At 47.3% G+C, this 11,350-nt stretch overlaps 1 long non-coding RNA gene across 1 annotated transcript; it reads left to right on the top strand.

Moving 5' to 3' along the window:
- Positions 1–6,832: 6,832 nt before the first annotated feature.
- Positions 6,833–10,212, top strand: LOC147961594 (uncharacterized). The gene is made up of 3 exons (XR_015611949.1): positions 6,833–7,101; positions 7,821–8,181; positions 9,987–10,212. It is a non-coding gene; the product is annotated as an uncharacterized LOC147961594 (long non-coding RNA).
- Positions 10,213–11,350: the final 1,138 nt, after the last annotated feature.

An 11,350-nucleotide genomic window follows, 5' to 3' on the forward strand; every position in this document is an offset into this window, starting at 1 on the left:
TTTCTTCCTAGCTCATGTGAGTCGTTGGATCGAAACTACCACAATCACTTTGTGAGCCAGACGACCCTATATATAGCTAGCCCACCTCTCGCCTTCCCTGCATAAGTCTTTCACACTAGTAGAAAACAGGGCTATGGTCCAGGCCGGCTCAGCCCATTAGTCCCGGTTCAGTGTAGAACCGGGACCAATGTGGGCATTGGTCCCGGTTCGTGAGCCCAGGGGGCCGGCCGGGCCACGTGGGCCATTGGTCCCGGTTCGTCTGGACCTTTTGGTCCCGGTTGGTGGGACGAACCGGGACCAATGGGCCTCGCTCCTGGCCCACCACCATTGGTCCCGGTTGGTGGCTTGAACCGGGACCAAAGGCTCCCCTTTAGTCCCGGTTCATGCCACCAACCGGGACCAATGAGGTGCCTATATATACCCCCTCGCGCAAGAGCAGAGCACAATGCTCTGTTTTTTCTGGCCGAGGGGGAGAGGGCTTTGTGGTGCTCTAGCTCACCTCCTATGCACATGAGGTGTTCGATGGAATGCCCGAGCCACACTACTTAAGCTTTCTCCTCTCGAAGCTCGACCTCCAAGCTCCATTTTCCTCGAGATTTGTACACTTCTATTAATTTGGACACTTAATTATATATAATGCACGTAGATGGACCGGCAATGGATGTACGGTGACAGATACACCCGCGAGTACATTAAGGGCGTGCATGAGTTTCTTGATGCGGCTGATGCAAACAAGCAGAATGGTTTTATGTGTTGTCCATGCACTGAATGTGGGAATACGAGGTCTTACTCTAACCGGAAAGTCCTTCACTCCCACCTGCTTTACAAGGGTTTCATGCCACACTATAATGTTTGGACGAGGCACGGAGAAATAGGGGTTATGATGGAAGACGGCGAAGAAGAAGAGTACGATGACAACTATGTGCCCCCTGAATACGGTGATGCTGCAATGGGGGGAGCTGGTGAACATCAAGAGGAACCAGACGATGTGCCCAATGATGCTGCCATGGGTGAAGCTACTGAAGATCAAGAGGAACCAGACGATGTGCCCGATGATGATGATCTCCGCCGGGTCATTCTCGATGCAAGGACGCAATGCATTAGTCAAAAGGAGAAGCTGAAGTTCGATCGCATGTTAGAGGATCACAAAAAAGGGTTATACCCCAATTGCGAAGATGGCAACACAAAGCTCGGTACCGTACTGGAATTGCTGCAGTGGAAGGCAGAGAATGCTGTGGCTGACAAAGGATTTGAGAAGCTACTGAAAATATTGAAGAAGAAGCTTCCAAAGGATAACGAATTGCCCGACAGTACATACCCAGCAAAGAAGGTCGTATGACCTCTAGGATTGGAGGTGGAGAAGATACATGCATGCCCTAATGACTGCATCCTCTACCGCGGTGCATACAAGGATCTGAACGCATGCCCGGTATGCGGTGCGTTGCGGTATAAGATCAGACGAGATGACCCTGGTGATGTTGACGGCGAGCCCCTCAGGAAGAGGGTTCCTGCAAAGGTGATGTGGTATGCTCCTATAATACCACGGTCGAAACGTCTGTTCAGAAACAAAGAGCATGCCAAGTTGATGCAATGGCACAGTGAGAACCGAAAGAAAGATGGGAAGTTGAGAGCACCCGCTGACGGGTCGCAGTGGAGAAAAATCGAGAGAAAGTACTGGGATGAGTTTGCAAAGGACCCAAGGAATGTATGGTTTGCTTTAAGCGCGGATGGCATTAATCCTTTCGGGGAGAAGAGCAGCAATCACAGCACCTGGCCCGTGACTCTATGTATGTATAACCTTCCTCCTTGGATGTGCATGAAGCGGAAGTTCATTATGATGCCAGTTCTCATCCAAGGCCCTAAGCAACCCGGCAACGAAAATGATGTGTACCTAAGGCCATTAGTTGAAGAACTTTTACAGCTGTGGAATGGAAACGGTGTACGTACGTGGGATGAGCACAGACAGGAGGAATTTAACCTTAAGGCGTTGCTGTTCGTGACCATCAATGATTGGCCCGCTCTCAGTAACCTTTCAGGACAGAAAAACAAAGGATACCACGCATGCACGCACTGTTTAGATGACACTGAAAGTATATATACCTGGACAAATGCAGGAAGAATGTGTACCTGGGCCATCGTCGATTTCCTCCGACCAACCATCAATGTCGAAAGAAAGGCAAGCATTTCAAAGGCGAGGCAGATCACCGGAAGAAGCCCGCCATGCGCACCGGTGATCACGTGCTTGCTATGGTCAATGATTTACACTACGTAATCTTTGGAAAGGGCTATGTGGACTAGCTGTTCCGAATGACGCTGAGGGACACGCACCCATGTGGAAGAAGAAATCTATATTTTGGGACCTACCCTACTGGAAAGACCTAGAGGTCCGCTCCTCAATCGACGTGATGCACGTGACGAAGAACCTTTGCGTGAACCTGCTAGGCTTCTTGGGCGTGTATGGGAAGACAAAAGATACACCTAAGGCATGAGAGGACCTGCAACATTTACACGAAAAAGACGGCATGCCTCCGAAGCAGTATAAAGGTCCTGCCAGCTACGCTCTTACGAAAGAAGAGAAAGAAATCTTCTTTGAATGCCTGCTCAGTATGAAGGTCACGACTGGCTTCTCGTCGAATATAAAGGGAATAATAAATATGCCAGAGAAAAATTTTCAGAACCTAAAGTCTCATGACTGCCACGTGATTATGACGCAACTGCTTCCGGTTGCATTGAGGGGGCTTCTACCGGAAAACGTCCGATTAGCCATTGTGAAGCTATGTGCATTCCTCAATGCAATCTCTCAGAAGGTGATTGATCCAGAAATCGTACCAAGGCTAAGGAGTGATGTGGCGCAATGTCTTGTCAGTTTCGAGCTGGTGTTCCCACCATCCTTCTTCAATATCATGACGCACGTCCTAGTTCATCTAGTCGACGAGATTGTCATCCTGGGGCCCGTATTTCTAACAATATGTTCCCCTTTGAGAGGTTCATGGGAGTCCTAAAGAAATATGTCCGTAACCGCGCTAGGCCAGAAGGAAGCATCTCCATGGGCCATCAAACAGAGGATGTTATCGGGTTTTGTGTTGACTTCATTCCTGGCCTTAACAAGATAGGTCTCCCTAAATCGCGGTATGAGGGGAGACTGACTGGAAAAGGCACTCTTGGAAGAGACTCAATAATATGCAGGGACGGATATTCTTGGTCTCAAGCACACTACACAGTTCTACAGAACTCTACCTTGGTGACCCCGTATGTCGATGAACACAAGAACAGTCTGCGCTCCAAACACCCGGAGCAGTGCGACGACTGGATTACATGTGAACACATCAGGACTTTCAGCAGTTGGTTGGAAACACGTCTCAGAGGTGACAACACTGTTTGTGATGAGTTGTACTTGTTGTCCAGGGGACCATCTTTGACTGTATTGACTTACAAAGGATACGAGATAAATGGGAATACATTTTACACGATCGCCCAAGATCAAAAGAGCACCAACCAAAACAGCGGTGTCCGCTTTGATGCAGCAACCGAGAGCGGAAAGGACACATATTATGGTTACATAGTGGACATATGGGAACTTGACTACGGACCTGATTTTAAGGTCCCTTTGTTTAAGTGCAAATCGTTCAATCTATTAGGCGGCGGGGTACAGGTAGACCCACAGTACGGAATGACAACAGTGGATCTGAAAAATCTTGGGTACACTGACGAACCGTTCGTCCTAGCCAATGATGTGGCACAGGTTATCTATGTGAAGGACATGTCTACCAAACCGAGAAAAAGAAAAGATAAGGAAGCGAATACATCATACGATGAGCCAAAGCGCCACATAGTTCTTTCAGGAAAAAGGGACATCCTGGGAGTGGACGGCAAGACAGACATGTCTGAAGATTATGAAAAGTTTCATGAAATTCCTCCCTTCAATGTCAAGGCTGACCCAAGCATCCTGATAAACAATGAAGATTATCCATGGTTACGGCACAATAAGCAAATGACACAAGCGAAGAAAAAGTGAAGACTTTCTCCCGCAATAAGCAAATGCTATGTGGGTGAAATTATGATACCATCCGGACAGACGGAGCGGCTGTCTTCTTTACTTGCTTACGAGGCGGAGGAGAAGGACTACGACGCGCTTGCTGACGAGGTGGCGGGTCTCTTCCGCCCTTGCTGACGAGGCGGAGAAGGAGGAGGCTGGCTGCTCGGGCGCGCCAACGCAGGCGGAGAAGGAGGCGGAGTGCCGCCACACGCCGGAGAAGGAGCCGGCCGAGGGCCCTGATCGTCACTCGCCGGAGGAGGAGGCGGTGGAGGAGGCAGAGTGCCCTGACTCGCCGGAGGAGGAGGAGGAGGCAGAGGCGTCCAGTTCGGAAGGTTGATGAGCTCCTTCCGCCATAGGCATGGAGTCTTCAGAGAAGAACCCAGCCGAGTATCCCCTTCTCCGGTAGGGTGGTCAAGCGGGAGGTCCTCAAATCCCTCTGTTATTTCATCCACCATCACCTTAGCATATCCTTATGGAATCGGCCGGCAGTGAAAAGTTGCGCCAGGTTTATTAGGAAAAACAGAGCCAACAGCCGCCCTGACCTTCATATTAATCCATTGCGTCATAAGGTGGCAATTTTGAGCCTCCGTGATAGCATCCACGGGATAGCTGGCAGGAGCCGTCAAGACAAGCTCCGGCTGAAGCAGCTCGGTGGAAGCCACGCTGCTTCTTCGCTGAGATGGCGGGGTAGCTTCAGGGGAAGCTTCGGCAAGTCGTTTGCTGCGATTTTCTTCTCGTTCCTCTATCGCTTGTACCCTTGCGTGCAGCGCCTGCAGTTCGGTCTGCTGCACTTTCTTCCTCCTCTCGTGGCTTTTGTAACCGCCTGCGTCCGGAAACCCAGCCTTCCACGGAATGGAGCCTGGCATACCTCGTGTCCGTCCAAGGTGCTCAGGATTTCCGAGGGCCTTTGTGAGCTCGTCGTTCTCTCTGTCTGGAAGGAACGTCCCTTTCTGCGCTGCATCGATATAGTACCGAAACTTCTTCAAGGGTATGTCAAGTTGCTCGTCCGTCCAAATGCACTTCCCTGTTACAGGTCCAAGGATCCACCAGCCCCGAAGAACCAAGTCCGGCAATGGTCTGTCTAGTTCATTGTCTCTAGTTCGATCCCTTTATCAAGCAGATCAGTCTCAGCCTTTGCCCACTTAGGCCGGGGTTTGAGGTAGCCACCTGACCCCGTGCGATGGTGAAGCATCTTCTTCGCAGCATTTTTCTTGTTTGTCTCCGACATCTTCTTACTCTTATCCGATGTCTTGTGGGCCACAAATGCGGGCCATTGATCTCTGATCTTCTCATATTTGCCCTTGAATTCTGGTGTCTCTTTTTTGTCGACAAACCTTTACAGCTCATTCTTCCACCTCCTGAATAGCTCTGCCATCTTCTTAAGAGCAGCAGACTTAATTAATTGCTCTATAACCGGCTTCTCCGGATCCTCCTCTGGCGGTAGGGTGAAATTTGCCTTCAGCTCCTTCCAAAGATCATCTTTCTGCATATCATTGACATAAGACACCTCAGGGTCTTCTTCAACTGGCTTAAACCATTGGTGGATGCTGATCGTGATCTTGTCCCTAACAAGAACCCCGCACTGAGCAGTAAATGCATCCTTTGTCCGGATGGGTTCAATCGGTAGGCCGTCGCGCGCGATTTCTATGATCTCAAACCTTTCATCCTCGCGCAACTTTTTCTTCGGGCCTAGTCTCTTTACCGAAGTTATGCTCGAACCGGAGGGCTAGAAAAAAGAAGAAAGACGAGAGTTAATTAATATGTGTACGTACCAAAACAATGAATGCATCAATTAGCTAGTCTCAGCACAGGCTTAACTAATATATTTACCTGGCCGGACTCTGTTCGGTCACTGAAGCCGTCACCCTGTTCTTCCGGACCTGCTTCTTCACCTTGCTGTTCTTCCGGACCTGCTTCTTCACCCTGCTGTTCTTCCAGACCATCATTGTCGTTAAGAAAACACGACATGACATCACCTCCGTCTAAGATTATGTCCCGCAACCTCTCTTCTGCTTCCTCGTCTCGTCCGTGCTCCATATTCACTACAAGAAATCTGTTAATCCATGACGGACTTCGGGTGACGTTCCTGAAAACCATCACGGGAACCGTCATGGATGAACAAGACGCGAATAACCTCCAAAACGGCAGCCCCTTGATGACGGGCATTGAAGGACCGTCACAGAAACTGTCATGAATCGACCATCTATGCCTTTTTTTTTTCTTTCTTTAGTTGCCATATGAACCGTCATGGATGGCTTCTGCCGATGTGTCTGTTGTACCCGCTTATTTGGTCCACTTGTCAATCAGCCATATATAAAAGTTGGAAAGAAAAGGGCGCGCCTGAAATTTGAGAGAGCGCGGAGATGCAAAATTTTAAGTGGCCAACGCGGCAGGGTGGCAAAATTTCGAGCCAGCCCATTTATACTCCACAGTCCACACACACCTAACCCTAATTCCCCATTCTATCCTCCCGTTCCCTCAGCCGCCGCCACTCCACCAATCTTCCTCCGCCCGCTCCATGCCGGCGCCGCCGCAGAACAGCCTCACCTCTCCCGATCCATCGATCCCCTCTCTTCTCCCCTATATGTGCGTCGCCCCCTCCCCATCTTTCCCACGGCCACGGCCACAAGCCCGTAACCCCACCCCAGTCCAGATCACGCGCTCGAGTTGCGGCGGTAGTGGTCGCGACAGGTCCATTTCCTCCCGGCGCAGATCAATCCGCCTTCCTCGGTCGCACTCGAGCAGCGCATGTCCCGCCGAAACCCATGATGCATTGTCCATCCAACTAGATCGACACCGACGAGAAGGCCAAGGTGGCGGTAGCGGCGCCGAGCTCGTCGTTCTCTAGCACCGGATTTGGAAGTCTCTAATGTCCCGTGCGACTGCCACGGATCCATCTTCGGTCGGCGGCGAGCTATGGTGAGATACAGGTGGCGCCGCCGCCACGGAGCTAGCCACTCCCTTCTGCCATCCGCGCTGCAGCGACAGGCGCTGCCTCTGCGGCTTTGCCAGGGGCCTCTGCCCGTCGCGTACGTGCTGCTCCTCCTCGTCATCTCCGTGGATGGGTTCGTCCGCTTTAAGCTCTGATCTTACCTACTGCAGGGCTAGTCGATTGGTCCGCGGTTCATTTGTATTCTGTCAAAGTTCATTGGTGATGTCCATGGCTACCTGTTTAGTTATTTCTGGGTACATGTGCAATAGATAGGTTCTGTTTCTTGGTACTCTAGAACTGGAAGATATGTTGTGTTAAAAAATGCAAGTCTGTATGTCACGGTCATGTTCTCAATCTGCAAACAAATAAATCCTTGTCATGTTGTTTGTCCATGTGTCCCATATATCCACTCTTCTTCATCGCATACAAGGAGGGGTTCTCAATATGAATTTCATGTCTGGCTCGGATTCAGATTGTTTTGAGTACATTAATTGGCCTGATATTGGATTTGAGTGCATTAAAATAGACCTGATACTGAATTCAGATTGTTTGAGTACACATTATTTAGCCTGGTAATTAGATTCAGATCTCATGTATTGATGTATGTGTTGAGTAATGCTACTGAAGTACTGATCCAAGGGACAACTGAACGAGCAACCCTGCTTTTATGCATGCGAATTTTGACCTATGCCATGGTTAGTAATGTTCCTCATGTGTTGGGGTGTAGTCTATTGTCTGTTTGTCTTAGTTTTGTATGTCAGTTATTTAAGTGCTTAAATGGCAGGTGTGGCAAACTAGGCTTCATCTGGCATTTTCATGGAATTAATGTGCTTGTACTGTTTCAAAATTCAGGAATGGATTTCTTGGAAGTTGGTCTTGTAGCATTTTCTCTTCAAGAAAATGGAGCCAGTGGTTATGATCTATTTTGGCACACAACTTAATTTGTTATCTCTGAAGCTGTAGCCAGTGTTGATGTACTTCTCAAGGTATGTTACTGCTTAGTCTTTATGATGCAGCTAGATTTTTCGTGATTCTGGCATTTTCATGGAATTAATGTGTTGCCGATCCTTCGCTCGTTGGACATACCTTGAGATGCATGATGTGCTCGCCAATGAGGCGCTCCAGCAGGGGCTCAAGGAGTACTCCAGCTAGCCCACACTCTTGCAGCTCTTCATCGACGGCGAGTTAACTGGTGACTGCGACATCACTATCGGTATGTATATATGTGCTTTCTGCCTTCTCCCGTTATTATGGTTCAGGACGTTGAGCCCCTCTGTTACTGGCAGTACACATACATGGTATCTGTTCTGCGAGAAGCTTGTTTTGTAATCTGTCATATATGTTCAGTTGTGGATGATAATGGTCAACTTGGCATGTGGAAACTCCATGTCTGCGTAGACGTTTCAGGCATATAATTTGCTCATGTTGAAGGCATGGTACATTCTTGTACCTGACAGTGTCCATGGCAATGTGAAATGTTTTATAGTTCATTTCTTCACATTCAACGTGCACATGGAACTCTACCTGTGGAATATGTGCTCTGTACTTTCCTTTTCCCACAACTATGGTTCAAAATTTGAGTCTTTCTGCTATGGTTGTACATACCGGCGATATTTTTTATGAATTGTTTTGTGAGAAACTTGTTCTGTGCATCAGACATAGAAATACATTTGTTGATTTGACGTACTTGTAGCAACAAAAATGAGTGGGCGGCCTATGGTTCCTTGAGTATTTTGTGTGATGTAGTGTGTGCGTCTGCTTCAGGGATCATTGATCCTATGCTCTAGCACTTAGCCAAAACTATAGTATCACAAAATATGCATGCCAGTTTTATGACTAGCTTTAGATGGCTTTGTTCTCTCAGCACCAACAACATTACATAATGTCAGCCTCTGGTGCGAGCTAATAACCATGTTGCTCAGACTCTGAAGTTCTGAGGAAGCATCTTTGATGTAAACCTTGAAACTGTATTTTATAACCACAAGCCTCCAGGATGGTATGAATTACCATCCCATAACGTGATGACAACCATTGCAAATTATTTTCCAGATTTACTTATGAGTAACAAAAATCACTTGCCTGCTGTTGGTTCATGAAACCAACTGTGCTCCAGCATTTCCGCACCATGGTTATTGAACTACTACAATAGTATCCCAGTGCTAGAATGCATGGATATTTCTGGAACCAGCGTATCAGTATCAGGTGCATTTTAAAATTAGTGTATCCGTATCAGGTCCATTTTAAAATTAGTACTCCCTCCGTCCCAAAGTTCTCGTATTAGATTTGTCTAGATACGTATGTATCTAATACTAAAATGTGACTTGATACATCCATATTTAGACAAATCTAACACAAGAATTTTGGGACGGAGGGAGTACATGATAAGAAATAGGAAAGCAATGTGCCAGTTCCACCAAGCTGTTCTAATTTGTTTGAGTGAAATATAGAATAACAAATAAATCTCATTCTGTTCTCGAACTCATTGTAGGTGTATCTCCCTAGCTTTTTAAACAATTTACTAGTTAAAGGGTAAAAGAAGGACCAAGACTCACACCGGTAATTGTCCATCTTCCACGAGGAAAATATTTCGCATGTTCATTGTCTGTTAAATGTTTTCTTCTATTAATATTAACAAAATAGAAATTATCACATTAATAAAAGCGATTAATCCCAAGATTCACTATGTAGTCCAACAAAATTATATGTTGTTCCAATCACAAAAGTATTTAATGTCATAGGATAATTGTAGCTCCGAGACCATGGTTGTGGTGTTCGTACAGAAACCAGCCCACTTGCTTCTACATTTAACTTTTAAGGTGTAATTTTTCATTAGTGAGCATGGTAATTGGAAAATGCTATCCATATACAAACCAATTGAAGAATATATATTCTTTAAAAATAATTGAAGAATAGTACATACATGAAATATGAGCTCGCTCGCCCCATGCCACCGGGGTATGCGCCGTGCCAAGATGCATTGCATTTTTTGATGTCGTCTTACAGTTTGTTGACGTGCAGGCAATGTTGAGCATGGGTTGAGTTGAGATATTGGCGTATAAGGTTTTCCCTCCAATGAAGTTGGCGGCAATGGCTGGATCCGTGTCCAGAAATGCATGGAGATGACCCCTGGTTGTCAGTTGTCGTTTGGCCAGCCTTGAGCGGGGCTGTGGTGCTGCAGAATTAACACAGGGTGTTTGTAGTTTTAAGTTTCTTTTTTTGCTAGTCCTTGATAGATGTATTGTTCGGCTATAACCGTAATCTTAAGTTTTTTGTGCAAATTTTTTCTGTTGTATATGGAGTTGATTGCCTACGGACTACAACCCTCCGGTTTATATAGACACCGGATAGGTTTAGGGTTACATATAGTCGGTTACAATGGTAGGAGATCTTGAATATCCGCATCGCCAAGCTTGCCTTCCACGTCAAGGAAAGTTCCATCCGGACATGGAACGAAGTCTTCAATCTTGAGTCCGGCTGAAGGTATAGTTCGGCTACCCGAACACCCCCTAATCCAGGACTCCCTCAGTCGTCGTCGGTCTCCACGTAGTAGTAGGCATCGGCGGTGGCATCTGGCTCCTGAGCTCTCACATCTGGTTGCATCAACTGGAAAGAAGAAGAAAGGGGGGGAAAAGGGGTAGCAAAGCAACCGTGAGTACTCATCCAAAATACTCGCAAGCAAGGATCTACACTACATATGCAACATTATCAAAGGAAGGCTGTATATGTGGACTGGGCTGCAGAAATGCCAGAATAGAGAGGAGAACCTTGTCCTATCGAAGACTAGTATCTTCTGGAAACCACCATCTTGCAGCAAAAGGAGAGAGTAGAGTAGCATAAAGTAAAGTAGTAGAAGTGTTATCAACCTCGGCCAGAGACCCTTTCTCGACTCCCTGCGAGAAAGCAATCCCAGAGCCATACTCACTAGTGCAGAACCGGGCAATAGCACCGGTTCGTAAGGCCCTTTAGTGCCGGTTCCATAACCGGCACTAAAGTGTGGTCACTAAAGCCCCCCCCCCTTTAGTACCGGTTCAGCACGAACTGGTGCTACAGGGCAACCACGTGGCATGAGCTAGCTCCGGGGGCCGGGAGCCCTTTAGTACCGGTTGGTAACACCAACCGGTACTAAAATGTTTGGGGTTTTTTTGGTTTTATGATTTCTTTTTCATTTAATTTTGTGTTTTCCATTTTAATTCTTTTTCGTTTGCTGGTATTTGAGGCGATCATCTATCATCTGGTTGCGTTGGATCCATCCCTCAATAAAAATTCTTTGTCTCCTAATTTATCATTGCTCTCCGCGATGAGGTACGCATGGCGCACTCGCCCATGAGCGTCTCCAGATTAACGGCTCTCGCTCTGATTCAGGAGGAGGAATCCGAGCATAG

The sequence above is a fragment of the Triticum urartu genome, chromosome 7A (assembly GCF_056163025.1).
Source record: "Triticum urartu cultivar PI428250 chromosome 7A, HENAU_Tu73, whole genome shotgun sequence".
In the NCBI taxonomy this organism is placed as follows: domain Eukaryota; kingdom Viridiplantae; phylum Streptophyta; class Magnoliopsida; order Poales; family Poaceae; genus Triticum; species Triticum urartu.